At 47.3% G+C, this 20,199-nt stretch overlaps 3 non-coding genes and 1 pseudogene across 3 annotated transcripts; all 4 read left to right on the top strand.

Moving 5' to 3' along the window:
* Positions 1 to 1,271: 1,271 nt before the first annotated feature.
* TRNAV-CAC (transfer RNA valine (anticodon CAC)) lies at positions 1,272 to 1,344 on the top strand. Its single transcript has one exon. It is a non-coding gene; the product is annotated as a tRNA-Val (tRNA).
* Positions 1,345 to 1,410: 66 nt separating this feature from the next.
* TRNAV-CAC (transfer RNA valine (anticodon CAC)) lies at positions 1,411 to 1,483 on the top strand. Its single transcript has one exon. It is a non-coding gene; the product is annotated as a tRNA-Val (tRNA).
* A 5,286-nt stretch (positions 1,484 to 6,769) lies between these two features.
* On the top strand, positions 6,770 to 6,842 carry TRNAV-CAC (transfer RNA valine (anticodon CAC)). Its single transcript has one exon. It is a non-coding gene; the product is annotated as a tRNA-Val (tRNA).
* A 695-nt stretch (positions 6,843 to 7,537) lies between these two features.
* LOC149338332 (uncharacterized) lies at positions 7,538 to 8,709 on the top strand (annotated as a pseudogene).
* The last annotated feature ends 11,490 nt before the right edge of the window (positions 8,710 to 20,199 follow it).

Consider the following 20,199-nt stretch of genomic DNA (forward strand, 5'->3'; position numbering starts at 1 on the left):
CAATTTTGCAAACGTGTCCTGGGTGACGACCCCAGTAAAGTACTTAGGCGTCCCACTGGATGGTTATCGCGATACCGATTCGTACTGGAAAGCCCAGACGCAAGCCACGCGTGAAAAGGTGGAGAGGTGGAAAGGGCGACATCTTTAAATTTTCGCAAGGGCCACAGTGTGTAATCTGTTTTTTATGTCTAGGCTGTGGTACGTGATGCAAGTGTTGCATTGTGCAAGGATGAACGTACAGAGACTGCGCCGGATCGTTGCCGTTTTTGTGTGGGCTGCGGACTGGGAACGCTGCAGCCGGACCAATTTGTTTAGGCGGGTGAAGGACGGTGGCCTGAGTCTGGGACACTTATTTCTGCGGCAGATTGTAAGCAGATTTTGTTTTGTGCGGGATGTAAGCGATCCGTCTTTGCGCACTGTGTGCCAATTAAGGCTCGGAAATGCACTGCCGGACTTTGTTGTCTAAACCGAAAGTTTCTCGGGACGTATTTTTGGTTACTTTAGAGAGGTTGTCGCGAGTGTTCGATTCCTGTCTGTTCGATTTTCGTATGAATATTTATCTTCTGTTAACAGGAAGAAGTTGTACAAGGATTTGTGTGATGTAGTTCTTCCAAAACCTATGTACAGGGCCTTATACAATGGAGGCCTGGGACGCGACGTACTTAAGCGTGTAAAGGCGATGCAGGTGCCACCAAGTGCAAAAACATTTTTCTTTAAATTACATACCGGAACACTCCCATGAAAGAAATTTTTGGAAGGGAAGCATTTATTTCTACCTTGGGGATCCCATTGTTTAATTTGTAAACAACCAGAAACAATAGACCACGTTTTTTCGCACTGTTGGGAGGGGGTATACTTTTGGGACATCTTACAAAGGACTTTAAAAAATGAATTACCGCTGGACTCTAATGGTATTCGGTACTTGCCTGTAGAGAGTGAGGATGGGACACCATTCGACCTTATTATGCTACTGGGCCTCCATTGTATTTGGCGCTCAAGAATGGCAGGATATAATCGCGATCCTGATGCACGGCCAACACGCATCTATTTTCGGGAGTGCATGCATAGGTATATTGAATGTCAGAAACTTGCTCCTGAAGCTCCCGAGTGGCTCAAAAGAGTCGAGCCTTTGGTGACGCTTAAAGAATTTTAACGTGACGAAGCCACGCCCCGTCAGGCGGTTAGTGTTGTTAATTATGGCTCATTGTGCTCCGTAAGTGTATTTGTGTATTGTGGTTCTTGCCGAAGTCAGGCAATAAAGAAAAAAAAAAGCTTCAGTGGTGTAGTGGCTATCACGTGCGCCTCACACGCGCTAGGCTCCCGGTTCGATCCCGGGCGGAAGCAATTTTTAACAGTCTGTAATATTTTTGAAACCCAGAAATAGCGATCAGCGAAGGTGTCCTTTAACCCGCTTCCGTGGTGTAGTGGTTATCACGTGCGCCTCACACGCGCAAGGCCCCCGGTTCGATCCCGGGCGGAAGCAATTTTTAACAGTCTGTAATATTTTTGAAACCCAGAAATAGCGATCAGCGAAGGTGTCCTTTAACCCGCTTCCGTGGTGTAATGATTCTGTTTCCGGCCACGCCAGTGAACGAACGCAGGATGCAGGGCTCCGCAGGAGCGGCTTCAGCGGCCATGTCTGGCCGCGGTAACCGGGCCAGGAAAACGACTATCAGTTTGTACTGCCAAGTCTCCCAATAGGGCGTTTTGTTTTAAATACAGTTTTTTTGCACGCGGATATTAGTGCCCGCCCGTACCGGCTGGAAGATTTCCGTGACGCGTTGGCTCAGCATTCACTGCTCCCAGACGTTATCGCCTTGGGGGCGTATCGCATGAGCCACGTTTGGGCCATCACATTGAAGGATGCGGACGCAGTGAAGAAGATTGCAGGCGTCGGTGAGCTGCTTGTGAAGAAACGCCGGTGTCTGGTGATTGACCCGGCAAACCAAGATGTGCGCCTCAAGCTTCACTGGCTGCTGCATTGCGTGCCGGACAAGGACGTGCGGGTCGCGCTTGCGCCGTATGGAAAGGTATCCGAAGTTACCCGGGAGCGCTGGCGCGTGCACGGCGTGTCAGAGAAGGGCTCTACCACCAGGATTGTCACGCTGAAGCTGAAAGCTGGCGTCAAACTTGACGACTTGCCGCACCAACTGAATGTCGGAGGAGAGTTGGCCCTCGTCGTTGTTCCAGGAAGGCCTCCGTTGTGTCTTCGTTGTCGAAGTACGGGGCACATTCGTCGGGAGTGTAAGGTCCCGCGGTGCGGAACCTGCCGACGTTTTGGCCACGAAGACAGTCAGTTCTCCCGTTCTTACGCGAGCATCGCCGGTCCTGGAAGCAGTGAAGATGCTTCGGAGCACCTGATGGATGAGGCGGACGCGGAGGAGGCTGCGAAAACAACGGGGCAACCAGCGAGAAAAGAAGGGCCTACGTTGACGCCTCTCGTAAAAAAGACGGCGTCCGTCACCGCAGCGGCTACTCCACAAGTAGAGCAGGAGCCCCAGCAAGGTGGAGGTGATAGAACGGTGGACACGCCACCACAAACTCTCCAAGCCCCAGGCAGCGTGGAGTCGCGCAACGCCGACACCATGGAAGTCAGCGATGATGTGGCTGTCTTAACCGCTGCGAAACGGTCCCACGAGGAAAGCGTCGGCGACAAGCCGCAGGCCGGAGCTGGCAGCGACGAGCCACCATCAAAAACTGCGGGTACCCGACGTCCGTCCTTCAAGCCGCGCCCGAACGTTGACGCTGCGACACGGCAGGCGGAAAAACCGCCTCCGTAGTTTTGTTGTGTTTCGTTGGCGGGAGTGTTGGTTGTGCGTCGTCCGACGTAGTGTGCTCTCACCTGGAACTCTGCGTTTGCGTGCGCGGATTATGGAAGCTGCTGCGGGGAATGGGCTTATAGTGCCTCCAGACGCATCGTTGGGAGGCCGCACATGCGTGCAAACGCAGCGGAACAAGGAGAGCCACACGCACGACTTAGGAGGTAGGCGCCATATGGAGCTGATTGCATTGTTTTGATTAATCGCATGGCTATTAAACTAGAAGCCCCATTGCGTGTCGCAACTTTGAATGTCAGAGGGCTGGGAGCACGAAGGCGGCAATGTCAACTTAATCGCTTGATGCTTGATAATGACCTAGACTTAACAGCTGTGCAAGAGTCAAAGATAGACTCTCAAGACCAGACCGACCGCATGGTTTCATCTTTCCGCGCAAACTTCGATGCGTCTGTGTGTGTCATTCTGTCGGTGCATCAGGTAGATGCCTTCTTTTTATTCGTAATACACTAGGTATAAGTGTAGAGTCTGTACTTGCGTGTGAACGTGGTCGTTTCTTGGTTGTCGATTTTTCGTTTTCAAATTTATATTGGCGCGCAGTCTGCGTTTATGCCCCCAATGTTGAAAGTGATCGTCAATTGTTTTTTTCTTCCATTGAGCCTTACTTGAGTTGTGACAAGGTTTTGATCCTAATGGGAGACTTCAAATGTGTGTGTGCTGCTTCTGACCGCGTAAAGTGTAGACCAGTGAAGAACAAAAGTGCGGAACTATTGAATGCCTTCGTGCACGACTATTCTTTGGAAGACATTGGAGATATGTTTTCAGCCGGAACCCTGCCTGAATACATGCATTTTCAGCGCGATAGTCATGCAAGATTGGATAGGTTGTATGTATCGGTTGATATCGTGCCGCTCTACACTGGATACGCCGTAAAACCAGTGTCGTTTAGTGATCACTGCCTTCTGAGTGCGACTTTTGGAATGAAAGAAAGAAAATCACGCTTTAACTGGCATCTGTGGAAGCTGAACAAAAATCTTTTAGATGACGAAGAATTTGTCCAGGAAATTACAAAAGACTTTGACAGTGCGCTAGCTGCGCCTGTAGACAGCGTGTCAGTCGAATGGGAAAGTTTCAAAGAACGAGTGAAGATTAAAGCAATAGAAAGTAGTAGCGTAATTCAGTATCAACGGAAGGAAAGAGAAAAATAACTTAACGGGCAGCTCGAGTGCCTCTTGAGCATGGAAAGTAGTAAGCCAGGTTTTTTCACTAAACAAATAAAATACGTCAAATGTCAGATCGAAAGACTCGATACTGACAGGTACAGAGCGGCGGTTGTACGCTCAAGGAACGATAGATTATGGGCAGGCGAAGCACCTACGAAGCGAGCTCTATCAGATGAAAAGCGCTACGCTTGCCAGAAGGAAATCAGGCAAATAAGACACGAGGGGAACATTATAAACGACTCTAGAGGTATTCAGCGTGCTATTACGGAGCACTTTTCTGACCTTCTTAGTAATGAGCGCGAGCGCACTGAAGGATTTGAAGAGAATTTTTTACGACTGATGCCAATTCTAGAGGAGGATGTTAAGGAGCGTCTTGAGCTGCCTATTACTTTGGAAGAAATTCAGGCGGCAATAGATGACCTTCCATCTGGGAAAACTCCTGGGCCAGATGGGCTGAATGCTGCCTTCTATAAATACTTTAAAAACCAAGCTGCTCAGTTTTTATTGAATGTCATAACTGAAGCCTATGATCGAAAAAAGGTCCCGACGTCGTTCACTACTTCACACATTGTACTTATTCCCAAATCTGATGACATAGAAAAACGAATGTTGGTGGGTTCCTATATACCTATCAGTCTCACCAACGTCGATTACAAGGTATACATGAAGGTTCTATCAAAAAGGCTGCAGAGCGTAATCGACAAGTTAGTTGGGCCACACCAGACCTGTGGCATCAGAGGACGCAGCATAGCCACAAATATACATGTGGCAAGAACAGTATTGGAATGTGTTGATGCGCTTGGAAGTCAGGTTGCTATGATACAGCTAGACTTGGCAAAAGCGTTCGATCGCGTTTCGCACGGCATTCTTTTCTGCATCCTACAGCATTCAAACCTTGGTAGTGTAATCGTAGATGGGGTGAAAATGGCTTACGCAAACTGTACGACGCGTATCATAGTTAATGGCGAACTCACTGACAGCCTCATTGTCCGCTCGTCGGTGAGGCAAGGGTGCCCGCTCTCTCCGCTGCTTTTTGCAATGCACCTTGAGCCGTTATGCCTGACCATTCTCAACAGTGATTATGTCACGGGTTTCAAGCTGCAATCCGCGCATGTCAAACTCCTTGCATACGCGGACGACATAGCAGCCTTTTGCACGAACAGAGGCAGCATTCTTGAAGTTCAGAGAGTTGTTGAAACTTTCTGTGATCAGACTGGATGTGAGGTCAACTGGGAGAAAAGCTCTGGATTTTGGCACGGTGATTGGGACGTTACACCGAATTCTTTTTCACGACTGCAGTGGTCTCGCTTGCCAACGCGCTACCTTGGTGTGCCCCCGAACTGTTATCGCGATCACAGCTCACACTGGAGTGAAGAGACGTCAAGGGCGAGAGAGAAAGCGGACGCGTGTCAAGGAAGGCAGCTGTCAATCTTTTCGCGCGCCTATGTCTGCTACGTGTTTCTGATCGCGAAGATATGGTATGTAATGAATGTGCTTTGTGCATCGAGAGCCGCTATTAAAAAAATTCACCGCGTGTTTGCTGTTTTTCTTTGGTCGTCGACCTGGGAGAAAACCAGGCCAATAAACCTGTTTCTTCCAGTCAAAAAAGGAGGCGTTGGACTGGTTCATTTGTTTTTGCGACAAGTTGTATTTCCTCACACGGGTATTTCCTCACGGAGAGGTACGGGGATCGTTACCCCGCACCTCCACCAAATGAAGAGGGGTTTATTGGCAAGTTCGAAGGACTGGCAGCGAAATGATGGCACAGGCTGTTCGAGTAGCGGCGGCACCAGAACAGAACCAAGAGCGAGCTCGAGCTCTCCACGCGCGCGGCCGCCGGAATCGGAGGACGCACAAATCGCTTCGTCGTCGTTGGTGCTGGCGCTCTGCCTTCTTCATTGCACACGCTTTATTTTCCTGCGCGACCAAAATGACATCTTTTTGCGAACTGTGATGCAAGCACGGCTGCAAAGACTGCTCCCCAGAATCGTAGTGTCGTCCGGCGAAAGCATGTGTGGCGCTGTGACGGGATATTTGCGTGAGGTCGTGCTGTCTTACAAGCTTTTAGAAGTTGGATTTTCCCCGGACTACTTGTACAATGTATGCAAGAAAAAGCTGTACAGAGACCTGGTTGACACCATGATGCCGATACCTTTGTACCGTGCGCCTTACCGTGGAGTCCCAGGGCAGGATATTTTAAAACGTGTGAAGAAGATGCCAGTTAGGCCGGCAGTGAAAACGTTCTTTTTCAAGTTGCACAGTAATACACTGCCGTAAAAACTTGGCTTCATGAAAAAGGACTCTTTGTCCCTCGGACAACCGACTGCTTGTTATGTAAGAAGCCAGAAACTATCAAACACGTGTTTTTAGGTTGCTGGGACGCAGTATTTCATTGGGACGTCCTACAGAGAACTATTAAAGAAGAACTCCCACTGGACCCTTATGGCATCCGGTTTTTACCAGTGGATCACGCAGATGTACCTTATAACTTATTCATGCTCCTTGGCCTCCACAGTTTGTGGAAAACGCGAATGCAAGTAAGGCACGCGGATATCAATATTCTCAGTGTACGTGAAAACTTCATTGAAAGTGCTGTTTGCCTACGGGAATGTTTCCGGGAACAACCTGACCCACCTCATTGGGTAACACTTCTGGATGACTTGGTCAAGCTGAAGAAATTTTAACCTCACTCGCTTCAGCTGAAGTGCAGCAGAAGCGATATTTTAAATGAGCCTTTGTGTTGTGTCGTTTTCGGAAATAAAGAAAAAAAAAGCTTCCGTTGTGTAGTGGTTATCACGTGCGCCTCACACGCGCAAGGCCCCCGGTTCGATCCCGGGCGGAAGCAATTTTGAACAGTCTGTAGTATTTTTGAAACCCAGAAATAGCGATCAGCGAAGGTGTCCTTTAACCCGCTTCCGTGGTGTAGTGGTTATCATTCTACTTCCAGACGCGATAGCGGACGGTCGCAGAATCATGGGCTCCCACGTAGCGGCGATAGCGGCCGTTGCCGGCCGCGGAAACAGGTTTGCCAGCGACGCTGATAAGGACTACGAGATCGTTCTGCCTACTCTGCCCACCGGATGTGTTGTTTCAAACACGGTTTTTCTGCACGGCGACGTGCGTGTGCGACCCTACAGGGTCGAAGACTTCAGAGACGCCCTCGCTAACGTTGGTGCGCTCCCCGACGTCGGGGCGTTGGGGGCGTACCAGATTAACCACGTGTGGGCGGTAACCTTCAGCAGTGGTGATGTCGCAAATAAACTGGCCGCCATGAAGGAGCTCGAGGTTAAGGGACACCGCTGCATCGTCTTCGACCCAGAAGACCACCAGGTGAAGCTGCGCCTGCACTGGATGTTACACGGCGTCGCCGACGAGGACATCCGGACTGCATTCGCGGCGTTCGGCAACGTGACCGAGGTCACCCGGGAGCGTTGGCGCGTCGCCGGTATGAAGGAAAAGGAGTCCACCACGAGGACCGTGCTCCTAGGTGGGCTCGGCAGCTGTGCCACTGCGCGGACGAGTAACCCTCTTGTCTTCGCCATGCAGGTGCTGCTTCCTGTGTTCACACATGTGCTGTTGCCTGTTCTGGCTGCTGCCTGCGTCGACGTGCGGCCACGTTATCGTCATGACTACGGCAGTCATGAAGCTGATACCAATTCCATAACAGCGGCTGACGTCACGTTTGCCTGGATTTCGCCACCACCTGGCTCTAGGACCATCCGTTTGTCGTGGGAAATACAATCGCCGCGGACGTCATGTTTTTCGCCACCTATAAGAGATCGCACGTGGACCGCGGCGCCTTGTGGGCTCGACAGCTGTGCCACTGCGCGGACGAGTAACCCTCTTGTCTTCGCCATGCAGGTTAGAAAATCATACTCTCTTTTTGCAAAGAAATCGAGCAACTACTTCTTAATTCAGCTGCCGAGCCCGCAGTGCTGTGCTTGTATTGTCGTTGAATGCTTTGCTGTTGTCCATTCGTTGCTCATGCAATCCGGTGACATAGAAACTAACCCTCGTCCTGACACTGCCGCCATACTTGCAGAACTACAGAAACTAACATCGGGCCAAAGCACGTTAATCAGCGAAGTAAAAGACCTCAGCAGCAGGTTAGTAGCGACAGACAAATCGATCACCGAATTAAGTAAGCGCATTACCGAATTATAAACCCACTATCACGACCTCGCATCACTTCAAACAGAAGTTGAATCCATTAAGACTGATGCTGCCACGTCGGCGAGCCAAATCAGTAACCTCGAATCCAGAGTAGATGATGCCGAAAACCGGTCGCGCCGCAACAACCTGCTATTTTATGGCTTACCTGATACTAGCTCAAAGGAAACGTCCTCTGAGTCGGAAGAACTGGTCACCCGCCTTTGCAGTGAAAATTTGGACATCACCATAGACCCAAAAGAAATAGAAAGAGCACATCGCCTTGGCCGTCACTCAAGTGAACGATGTCGACCCATTATCGTTAAATTCACTTTCCATAAGACAAAAGAATCAATCCTAAAAAACGCCCGGAAACTAAGACACCGACTACAGCATAGGAGAAGACTTTTCACATTCTGTCCGTATATAAGGCACGCAAACACCTATTACGTTTCGCGAAAGAAACATCTGATAAGTACGCACTGCGCTTGAAAACACTGTACATAGGCCTGAAGCAGTATATATTCGACGACTTGACGGAAACGGTAAAAGAAGTGCCATAGCAATCACACTCTACTCGCTCTAAAGCAACTCCCCGACAGCACACCCCCCGAACTAATCTTACCTTATCTGCAGTATTTACTAACATACGAAGCTTTTTACCGAAACGGGAAATCGTATCTAGTCTTGTCTTATCAACCAACAGCACCCTTCTCATTCTTACAGAAACGTGGCTAACAAACAATATCAGTGATACCGAAATTTTAGCTGCGCTGCCCAACTTTAAAGTTTACCGTAAAGACCGGGAGAGAGCCCGTGGCGGTGGCGTGCTCATAGCCGTACATCAGCAGTTTTCAGCATCCTTAATCAATGTAGATTCTAACTTAGAACTGTTATGGCTGCTCTGCCCCGCTGCCCCCCGAACTGTGCTGATAGGAGTCTGTTACAGGCCCCCGCAAAATGATCCGGACTTTTCCTACAAACTAAACAATGGGCTGAGTGAACTGACATCATCGTATCCTAACGCAGATATTGTACTTTTTGGTGATTTCAATTTTCCCACTATTGACTGGCGTAACCGCACCTCCATGACAAATTCTTCAGAAGCAAAAAATTTTGTCGATGTCTGTCTTAACTCCAACCTTACTCAGCTAATATTAGAGCCAACGCGCATCGCGCAGAATTCCGCCAACACTCTAGATCTGATATTAACCAACAGCCCTGATAGCGCAACAAGCATTACATGCCTAAGGGAAATACGTGATCATAATGTAATTCATGCTACCTTCAGTTTTACACCCATGCTTCGTCAAGTTTCCAGGAAAACAGTCCGTATTTATGAAAGAGGTGATTTTCAAGCAATAAATGAAGAACTAACTGCTTTTTTCCAACTTATGAAACCGATTTCCACACAAAATCTCTGCACGAAAATTGGACCATTTTCAGGGCCAAAGTTCACAAACTAACAAACAAGTACATTTCGGTGGCTAGTTTCCGTGCTAACCAGCAAAAACCGTGGTTTACTACGGCCCTGAAACGCCTGGAAAACAAGAAAAAGCGTCACTATCGGGCAGCAAAGCGGAACCCAAGCCAAACATCATGGGAAAAGTACTACACTGCCGAAGCTGATTACCTTGCTGCTATCCGTAACGCAAAACACACCTTTTTCCACTCCGACTTGCCAAATATGCTAATACACAACCCTAAAAAAATTCTGGCACGTAGTAAACCCGAAGGATACACGTACAATCGTTCTTACTAACGATATGGGTCAAACCATCAGTGATTGTGAATGTGCTGACATTTTCAATAGAGCCTTTTCAACTGTTTTTGCGAAAGAATGTGATTTACCTGCTAACGCCTTCATAAGTTCCTTCACAGCGTAAACCATGGATCCAGTTTCTTTCTTCGCAGATGGTATATCATCTCGTATCGAAAATATCAAGCTAACGTCATCAGCCGGGATCGATTTAATTAACTCGAAATTTCTGAAAAATACTAAGCACATTTCCGCGGCCTACTTTTCACTATTGTACTCTCAGTCTCTCTCTTCAGGTAACATACCGGATGACTGGAAAGTGGGAAAGGTCGTCCCAATCTTCAAGTCTGGTAACAAAAACTCTCCCTTAAATTATCGACCCATTTCCCTAACAAGCATTCCTTGTAAAATCATGGAGCATGTAATTTATTCTCGTCATGAACTTTCTCGATTCCAACAATTTCTTTCATTCATCACAACATGGCTTCCGTAAAAACCTTTCCTGTGAGACACAACTGGCTACATTTGTTCATGGCTTACATGCTAACCTTGATTGCAACCAACAGATTGATGCTATTTTTTTAGATTACACAAAAGCCTTTGACAAAGTACCACACCAGAGATTACTACTTAAGCTCTCTTGCCTAAATAATCACCCTAGCATTCTAAACTGGATTAAGGAATTTTTAACAAATCGAACCCAATTTGTCATAGTTAATAACGAATTTTCTGATTACATTCCAGTAACCTCAGGCGTCCCCCAAGGATCAGTGCTCGGACAATTATTATTCTTAATATACATTATTGGCTTGCCCCTTTACGTATCATGTCACATTCGTATGTTCGCAGATGACTGCGTTATTTATCGTACTGTTAATAACTCTTCCGACCAAGAAGCCCTCCAGACTGACCTAACTAACGTTCAGAAATGGAGCGACCTGTGGATGATGACACTTAACCCTCAGAAATGCAAGATTGTATCCTTCACCCATCGCACTAAACCATTTATTTTTTCGTACAATATAGCTCAAATCCCAATAGAAGCAGTTAAATCATTTAAGTACTTAGGAGTCACGTTATCTTATGATTTATCTTGGCGCACACATATTTCAAATGTAATATCATCCGCGAATAAAACACTAGGCTTTTTGAAACGCCACTTACGTCACGCTACCCAACAAGTTAAACTCCTGGCTTACCAATCGCTAATCAGACCGAAACGAGAATATACACCCCCCATATGGAATACACATCAAATATACCTCATAAATGCCCTCGATTCCGTCCAAAACCGTGCCACTAGATTCATCCACAATACCTTTTCATACCAAGTCAGCGTGTCGTCTTTAAAAGCAGAATCCGCCTTATCACCCCTTTTTATTCGTCGCCGCATTGCCAGCCTAAACCTGTTTCATAAGTTCTTTTACAGCACCCACTGTTACGCAGGCAATATCACGTCACCAGCTTGCACTGGTCACATTCTTCAAGTTGCCCGGCCTCGGACCCATACGACCACGTTCGCTGCCTCCTTCTTCTCATGAGCAGCATTAGATTGGAACGGCCTTTCCCACAGCATCGCCGCTATCACCTGCCCATCCAACTTTTCCAAAGCACTAACAGATCATATTGTATGTTGAACCCACATGGCAACCATTGTACTTATTTTTTTGTATAATCCACCCCTTATGTAATACCCCACGGGGGTCTTTAAGGTAATAAACTGAACTGATCTAAAGATGAAGCCAGGCATTAAGGTGGACGACCTGCCCCACCAGGTTCGAGTTCCTGGCGAGTTGGCTCTCGTGGTGGTGCCCGGGCGGCCGATGCAGTGTCTGCGCTGCGGCGGCGCGGGGCACGTGCACCGTGATTGCAAGGTGCCCAGGTGCTCGAAGTGCCGACGCTACGGACACTCCGAGGCTGAATACGTGCGCACCTACGCGTCGGCTACCGGGCGTGTAGCGGCGAGCGACTCTGCAGAGCTGATGGACGTCGTCGAAGCGGAGGAAGCAGCGAGCGGTATCGACGACACGGGCAAAACGGCGGGGGTTGAACCAGCTGTCTCGAGCAGCAGCACCGACACGGCTGTCGGACAGGAGAGCGGGTCGCCCATTTGTGACACACCTTTGACGCCACTGGAGACTCCCAAAGAAAACCCGAGCCCGCCAGAGCACGTGGACGCGGAAACAAAGGCGGCCAGCGAGAACTGCGACGAGAAGACCCACGCCCGCATGAGCACCGGCGTGACCACCCCAGCGAAGCGTTCGCACGCAGAGACCAAGGCCGACGGGGAGAAGGCAGCAGAGCCCAGCGTGGAGGAACCGCCGGCAAAGACGCCGCAAGCGCGACGGTCCAGCCTGCGGCCGCGCCCAAAGGTCCCGACTGACAAGCGTGGCGGAGACAAGGCACCGCCTGACCAGGAGCACGTGCTCGCGCCGGATGACACCGGCGGCGACGGCATCGTCTAGCGACATGCTGGACGCGAGAGGTAAGCACCATGCTTTCGGTCTCTTCTTCCTAAGTTAAGATGGCTTCTGCAACTCCGTTTAAAGTCGCCACCCTAAACGTTAGAGGCCTGGCAGGTAAAAGAAAACAAAGCCAGCTGTACACACTTATAACGGAGCAAGATATTGATATACTGGCAGTGCAGGAGACTAATGTCGATAGTAAAGAAGAGACCGGGAGCATGGTGCGACGTTTCACGTCTAGGTATTTTGCCTTCGCTAGCCATGCTGTAGGCACATCGGCTGGCTGTATTCTTTTTGTTAAGAAGTTGCCGGGAATAGAGGTACACGGTCATCATTCGTGCTTGTCGGGTCGACACGTGTCCATCGATTTTTCGCTCTATAGCATAGACTGGCGCATTGTTTGCCTCTACGCACCTAATGTGGTTGATGACCGAGCCCCGTTTTTTGAAAGCGTCGAAGAACGGCTTCGCACGGACAGACAGCTGATTGTTATGGGCGATTACAACTGTGTCCTTAGTGCGCGCGACAAGACAAGCGTCCGAGGTTTCCGAGATAAAAGCACCGAAGTGTTGTTACGAATGATTGTGAACTGCAACCTCGAGGATGTAGCAGAGTGTCTTGAAGGAATGCGTGCTGTAAGGTACACACGATTCGAGGGCACAAGTCACGCACGGCTAGACCGAATTTATGCATCCGCGGAAACTGTACCTAAATGCTATAGTTATGTAGTTCTGCCGGTTTCATTTTCAGACCACTGTTTGGTTCAATGCTGCATAGGATTCATTAAGAAGGGGAATGGTTTTTCATGGGAAATGTGGAAGTTAAATGACAAGTTACTCCAGGACGAATTTTATAACCGAGCTGTAAGGGAAGAAATAGCAAAAATAGAACCAAGTAGTAACATGAGGATTTGGCAGCAGTGGGAGCTCACTAAAGAAACTTTAAAATTAAAAGCAATAGAAAGAGCCACCTGTATACGCCATGAAGCAAAAAAAGAGGGAATGGAGCTAAAGGCACTGCTTCAAAAGATGATGAAACAGGAATGCCGAGCGCCTAGTAAATGGATAGAGGATATAAGAAAAACCAAACAAAAGCTAGAGCTAATCTAACAAGAACGTTATCGGGTAGCATTGGTGAGGGCAAGGGCAGAAGACATGGCTGCAGGGGAAACGCCAACGAAATGAACGCTTGGTTTAGAAAAAGCCCGTGCCGAAAGAAATCACATTCACGAAATAGAATGGGGAGGTGTTTCAAAAATGTATATCGATCACATCAAAGCAGCCTTTTTCCAGCATTACCAGTCGCTCTTCGCAGCGCATCCGGTAGATGTTATCACATTTAAGGAGGCGTTTCTAGCCGAGATGCCGCGTCTGGATGACGAAACTAAAGACAGATTAGAGCAGAAGATAAGTCAAGGGGAAGTTGAGCAAGCAATAGACAGTTTAAACCCTGGTAAGTCGCCTGGACCGGACGGGTTCAGCGCGGCATTCTACAAAGAATTTAAAAAAGTAATTTCCCCGGTCTTGCAGGTAATCTTTAATGAAGCCTATAAAGTAAAAGCACTGCCTCCGTCCTGTGGGTCGTCCCATACTGTACTGATTCCCAAGACGGACGACATAGACAGATTACGAATGGTAAGAGCATACCGACCCATAGCACTCACTGACGTCGAGTACAAAATTTACATGAAGGTTTTGGCACGAGGGTTGCAGACCGTGATTCATTTATTAGTTGGTCCGCATCAGACCTGCGGGATTAAAGGGCGGTCTATTTTTAGAAATATTCACGTTGCGCGCAGTGTCTTAGAAACCTGTGATGACACTAATGGTCAGGTGGCAATTCTCCAGATCGATTTAGAAAAGGCTTTTGACTGCGTTGCCCATGAACTTTTGTTTTCCGTATTAGGCCATGTTTATGTTGGTTCTGTTATCCGCGAGGGTGTGGCCCTGGCATACCGGAACTGCACGACGAGATTGATCGTTAACAAGAGTCTGGGGGCCCCCATTAGCGTGCAGATGGCGCGTACTCCAGGTCGTGCCCAGTCTGGAAAACAGAAAAACAAATTATAACTTTGAAGACCACAGAAAACCTGTCCTACCTTCAGGCAAAAAAAAACGCGTCTCTTTCCAACAGAACAGCGGTGACGCGGGGACCGCCGCCGCCTTCAGTTTCTGTCGGCACACAGGTCGATCCGAAGGACCTGGGGTCGGCAACCAAGTCCCCACCACAGAAGTCGGTGACACACTCCACAGGACTGAAAATTTCGCGGGAAGACCACGCGATCCTCGCCGGAGGCCCTCAGGCCCCACTTTCAGCAGCGGCATCCTCGGCGACAGACACCCAGAACAGCTCTGCTAAACTGGACCTGTCGCCCCACCCCTCTAAGAAGGCAATTGCTGGCCCAAAACACTCTGCCGCTGGAGCAGGGCCTGGTTCAGCGGTGATAGCTAAAAAGACGAATGCGAAGGCCACGGGCCATCGCAACCAAGAAGCATCCTCCACGTCCACCGTGGAGGATATGGATGTCAGCTAAAGTCCGCCGACATCTAAAACTCACACATCCGCGGCGGCTCCGCGGAAATACGGCGCCATGAAAGTGGCGACGGATTTAACTCCTGGAGACTCCCTAGACTCCCTAGACGGAGACTCCCTAGAGAAAAAAGGAAAACCACGAATCACTGCTCCTGAAAATAAGCAACTTTACCCAATCCCCAGCTTATTACAATGGCATATCTAATACAATGGAACTGTAGAGGTCTACACAGAAACTACAGACATAACCGATATGCTCAAAACAATGGCACCTACAGCTGTGTGCCTGCAAGAAACGAACCTTGGGCTACAGCACACAAACATCTTAAAAAAAATATTTTCCGGAAAGACCGAGTGCAAGCTAGCCGACTCTCAGGAGGCGTCGCTATCGTTACGCAAAGCGATGTCCCTGCAAGAGAGGTACTATTAAAGACGAACTTAAAAGTGGTCGCAGTTAACATTATTAGCCATAAAATGATAACAATATGCTCTGTGTACATACCACCACACAACACAATAGCCATGCATGACCTAGAAGAACTTCTGGAACAGTTGCCAGAGCCATATGTAATAATAGGGGATTTTAACGCACACTCCTCATTCTGGGGAGTGAGCATACTGATTCCAGGGGTCAGCCATTGGAGGATTTTATCCTTTCGAATAACATATGTGTAATGAGTACAAGAAAAGCCACGTTCTGCTGCCCCAGCTCTGGAAAAATGACCTGCCTCGATTTAGCATATATCCATCGGTTTTTAATGATTTTATTTGGGATGTTTTAGACGACCCTCGGGGAAGTGATCACTTACCTATGGTTTTAAATCTAACATCAGCTACAGTCATCCTCCCTACGAAGCCACGGCGATGGAAAATTCACCTTGCCGATTCGGCACTTTTCAGAACGAAGGCCACACTAGAAAAATAATATGCCGAAACCCTTACAATACAAGAAATAAATGAAAAATTTGTCACATGCTTAATATCTGCAGCAATAAAAGCAATCCCACAAACGCCTGAAATTGCACGAAAAACACAAAGTTTGGTGGTCAAATAAATGCTCATTGGCTAAAAAGCACAAAAACAAGGCTTGGGGAAACCTTCGCAGATATCCCACTGCAGGAAACTTGCTCATCTTCAAAAGGGCTAGAGCCAAAGCACGATACATTAGACGCAGCGCAGAAAGGGCATCATGGCAACGGTACATATCCTCCATAAACAGCTCAATATCATCAAAGAAAATGTGGGAGCAGGTGCGGAAACTCACAGGAAATTTTACTCCGTTCACATTTCCAATGCTAACACCACCCGGTACTCAAACAACATTAGAAGAGCGCATTTTTCCACAGTTTCAAGCTCCTCCCACTACACACAAACACTTCAAAAGCACAAAACAATACTAGAAAAACAAAAACTTCCCTTTGGAACATGCACACATGAAGACTACAATCAGCTTATTACAATGCAGGAACTAAACACAGTACTAACATCCGGTAAAATGACAGCACCAGGCCCAGACAATATACATTATGCCATGCTTGCTCACCTCTTTGAGACTGCCATAGAGGCTCTCCTAAAATTTTTCAATAAAATATAGATGAGTGGAGAAATCCCTCAAGCATGGAAAGAAGCAATAATAGTACCCTTCCTAAAACATGGGAAACCACCAACTAGTCCCACCCGTTACATGCCAATAGCACTCACTAGCTGTATAGCAAAATCATTCGAAAGCATTCTAAACATCAGACTAACCTTCATACTTCAGTTCCGGCAACATTTAGATATACACCAATGCGGGTTTAAAAAGACATGTTCCACAACCACTCACCTTGTCCGCGTTGAGAACACAGTGCGGGAAGCGTTCATCCACAACCAACACTGTATCGGGGTCTTCTTCGACCTGGAGAAGGCTTACGATACCATGTGGACGTTCGGTATCCTCCGTGACCTAGCGGACCTAGATATCCGCGACAGGATGCTGGGCTGTTTGAGCGACTTCCTAAGCAACCGCACATTCAGAGTCCGCCTAGGCGCAACCTTCTCCAACACTTTTATTCAAGAAACTGGCGTACCCTAGGGGTGCATCCTCAGCACGACCTTATTTGTCATCAAAATGAACTCCATAGGAAAAGTAATCTCAAAATCCAGAATGTACTCAAATTACGTAGACGACCTCCAAATAGCATGCACGTCTTGCAGCATACCTACCTGCGAACGACAGATACAAATAACAATAAACAAACTGGCTACCTGGACAGATAGAAACGGATTTAGATTTTCCCCTCAGAAAACAGTAGCGGTTCTGTTCTCTTTGAGACGAGGCCTACAGACTGACCCCACACTATATCTAAACCAAACCCCATTACCTGTCAAACAAGAGCATAAATTTCTAGTGATAACTTTCGATAAAAAGCTCCCTTTCTTGCCACATATAAACAGCTTAAAGAAAAAAGCTTCCCAGGCCCTCAATGTGCTGAAACTACTGTCAACAAAACGCTGGGGGTCTGATAGGGCATGCCTGTTACATATATATCGTTCTCTGGCTCCCTCTAAGTTAGACTATGGGTCCATAGTATATGGCTCAGCAAAACCGTCCTACATAAAACGACTGGATCCTGTCCACAATCTTCGTTTAAGGTTGTCTTCCGGTGCTTACAGAACTTCCCCAATAGCAAGCCTGCATGTGGAAACTAATGAGCCTTCCTTAGTAGATCGAAGAACTGCACTAACTTGTACATACATCCTCAAAATCCTTTCTCAGCCCAAACATCTCTGTTACCCAATTGTCACGAAATGCCCATCCCGAATACTCTTGAACAACAAGCCTCGCGCGATTAAGCCGTTGCTCTTGCGCTTCGAAGAAAAATGCCAAGCTCTGAACATACAAAATGAAATTAAAAATATTGCCCCAAGACACGAAGGGCTACCACCATGTTACACTCTCCTCACAGTGTGTGACGTCGCACTAACACGCCTCAGTAAAACCTGTACGCCACACGACCACATAACACAAGAATATCTAGCACTACAAGAAAAATACAGAAATTATACTGCATTTTATACTGACGGGTAAAAAAATCATGCTCATATAGGAAGCGCAGTAATACAAGGGAAAAATAAAAATGCAGTACGACTGCCCTCACGTGCTTCAGTTTTCACCGCTGAGTGTTATGCCATTTGCGTTGCGGTACAGAAAATAACAAATGAAAACATCGAAAACAGCATCATTTATACAGATTCACTGAGCGTCCTTAAAGCATTAAACTCCAAAAATGGTACGGAGCTACTGATAGGAAGCGTGATACACAATATAGTAAAGGTCACAGCACAAAAACATGTTATAAAATTCTGCTGGGTTCCTAGTCACATTGGCATTAGGGACAATGAGAGAGACGACTTGTGTGCTGCACAGGCCAGAACCATGGAAATAAAACATGTGAATTTGCCTCCTAGGGATTACATGAAGTTAGTACGTAGCAAACTGAGAGCCAAATGGCAAGCTTCTTGGGAAAATGATGCAAACAACAAGCGGCATACTGTAAAGCCCATTCTAAAAGAATAGAAATCATGCCGCCATAAAGAGCGTTTTATAGCCTTACATCACCCATAGCTTCTTATTAACAAAAAAAGACAAACCCGTGAGTGAAATGTGTGGTGAGGAGCTCACAGTTAATCACAATTTAATTTCTTGTTCGCATCTCGAAGAACTTAGAAAAAAATTTTTACTGTATATTACAATGAACACATTCCATTTCATCCCGCATTGCTTTTAGGCGAGCAGACACTCGTCGAGTTTTCGCTTGCGTGTAAGTTTCTAAAGAAAGCCAATGTTTTAAATCTAATAAAATTTGACATCCATACACATAATATAACATTACCTAACCTTGTGTTTGGCGCATGATAGCCAGAGTTGCTTATGCGCCATAAAACTCCATATAACATCATCTAACCTTGTGTTTGGCGCATGATAGTCACAGTTACTTAGAGAGAGAGAGAGAGACTCTTTAATGAAGAGCAGAGAATTTAGCCGGCGTTTAAAAATCGCTGGCATGCTACTCTGCGTAGGGAGGGGAATTTTGGAGATAAAGACAGAAGGAGAGCAGAGTGGAAAAGGTAAAAAAAAACGAAGATAAAATGCGGCAATGAAATGGGTACTAAGGATGCAATGGCGAGTAATGATGTAAGCTATGGAATGATGGAGTGCATAGTCCGTCAAATGGGCTGACGAAGTCCACTGCATGAAGAATGCATGAAGGTAACTTGCAAATGAATTTAAAGCTTATCGAGATGTCCAATGTCTTTTAAATATGTGAATAGAAAGTTCATTGTAAGTCTCTGTTGCCTAAGGCAGGCTAAGGGATCTAAAACTTTGTCCATTGTTAGGGGCACTGAGCAGAGCTTCTGCATGCAATGTTCATAGCACGCACGCTCGTTAGCATACGCAGGGCACTCAAGCAAGATATGCTCCACAGTTTCTATCGCGGCACAGTTGTCACAGTGCGGACTGTTCATTTGTCTAAAACGGTATCGTGGACTGTTTGTATATGCAGCATTCAGACGAAGTCGATGATAAAGTGTTTCCAGATGTCGAGGAATTCTGGGTGAGAGTCTTGATCTAAGATGTGGGTCGATTGAGTGAAGAAATTCGTACTGATGTGTCGGCAAACTCCAAAGCCGATATGTTTCTTCGGAAGCAAAACTTTTAGCCATCTGGGACGCATCAGATTTCGTGAAAAAAGTTCCAATGTATCTCCGATGTTGATGGCCCTTACGGGCCACTTCATCTGCTTTTTCATTAGCCTGAATGCCACAGTGAGCAGGTGCCCTTTGAAATGTTCTGCAGTGGCCTGCGGCAATAGCTAAATGATGTAGATATCCAATGTCCAGGGAAACTGGCTGGTGATTCGTTTTCTTCAGCAGGTTGGCCAGGATCTGGAGAGATGCTTTCGAATCGGTGAAGATAACCCAACGGCCGGCGGTTCGGCGCAGGATGTAAGAAACAGCTTCCTTAATGCCGTGAAGCTCAGCTGTCGTAGAGGATGTCCTCCGCTGCAGCAGGTAAGAAAGGGCATGGCCTGTTGAGGGCACATAAAGGCCACATGAAGAGGTTTCTTTGGTAGTTGAACCATCGGTGAAGATATGGGTGTGCTGCTTATATTCCTCTGTTAAGTAGGCGAGAGTAGTTTGCAGAAGCGCTGCCTGTGGCATGCGGCTCTTTGCATTCACACCTGGAACATACTTCATCACCTTTAGAGGGTAGAGTGTCCATGGAGGAAAGGCCAGAGGTAGTAGTTTCTGTG

This window comes from Amblyomma mixtum, chromosome 6 (genome assembly GCF_055824585.1).
Source record: "Amblyomma mixtum isolate Tamu chromosome 6, ASM5582458v1, whole genome shotgun sequence".
Lineage (NCBI taxonomy): Eukaryota > Metazoa > Arthropoda > Arachnida > Ixodida > Ixodidae > Amblyomma > Amblyomma mixtum.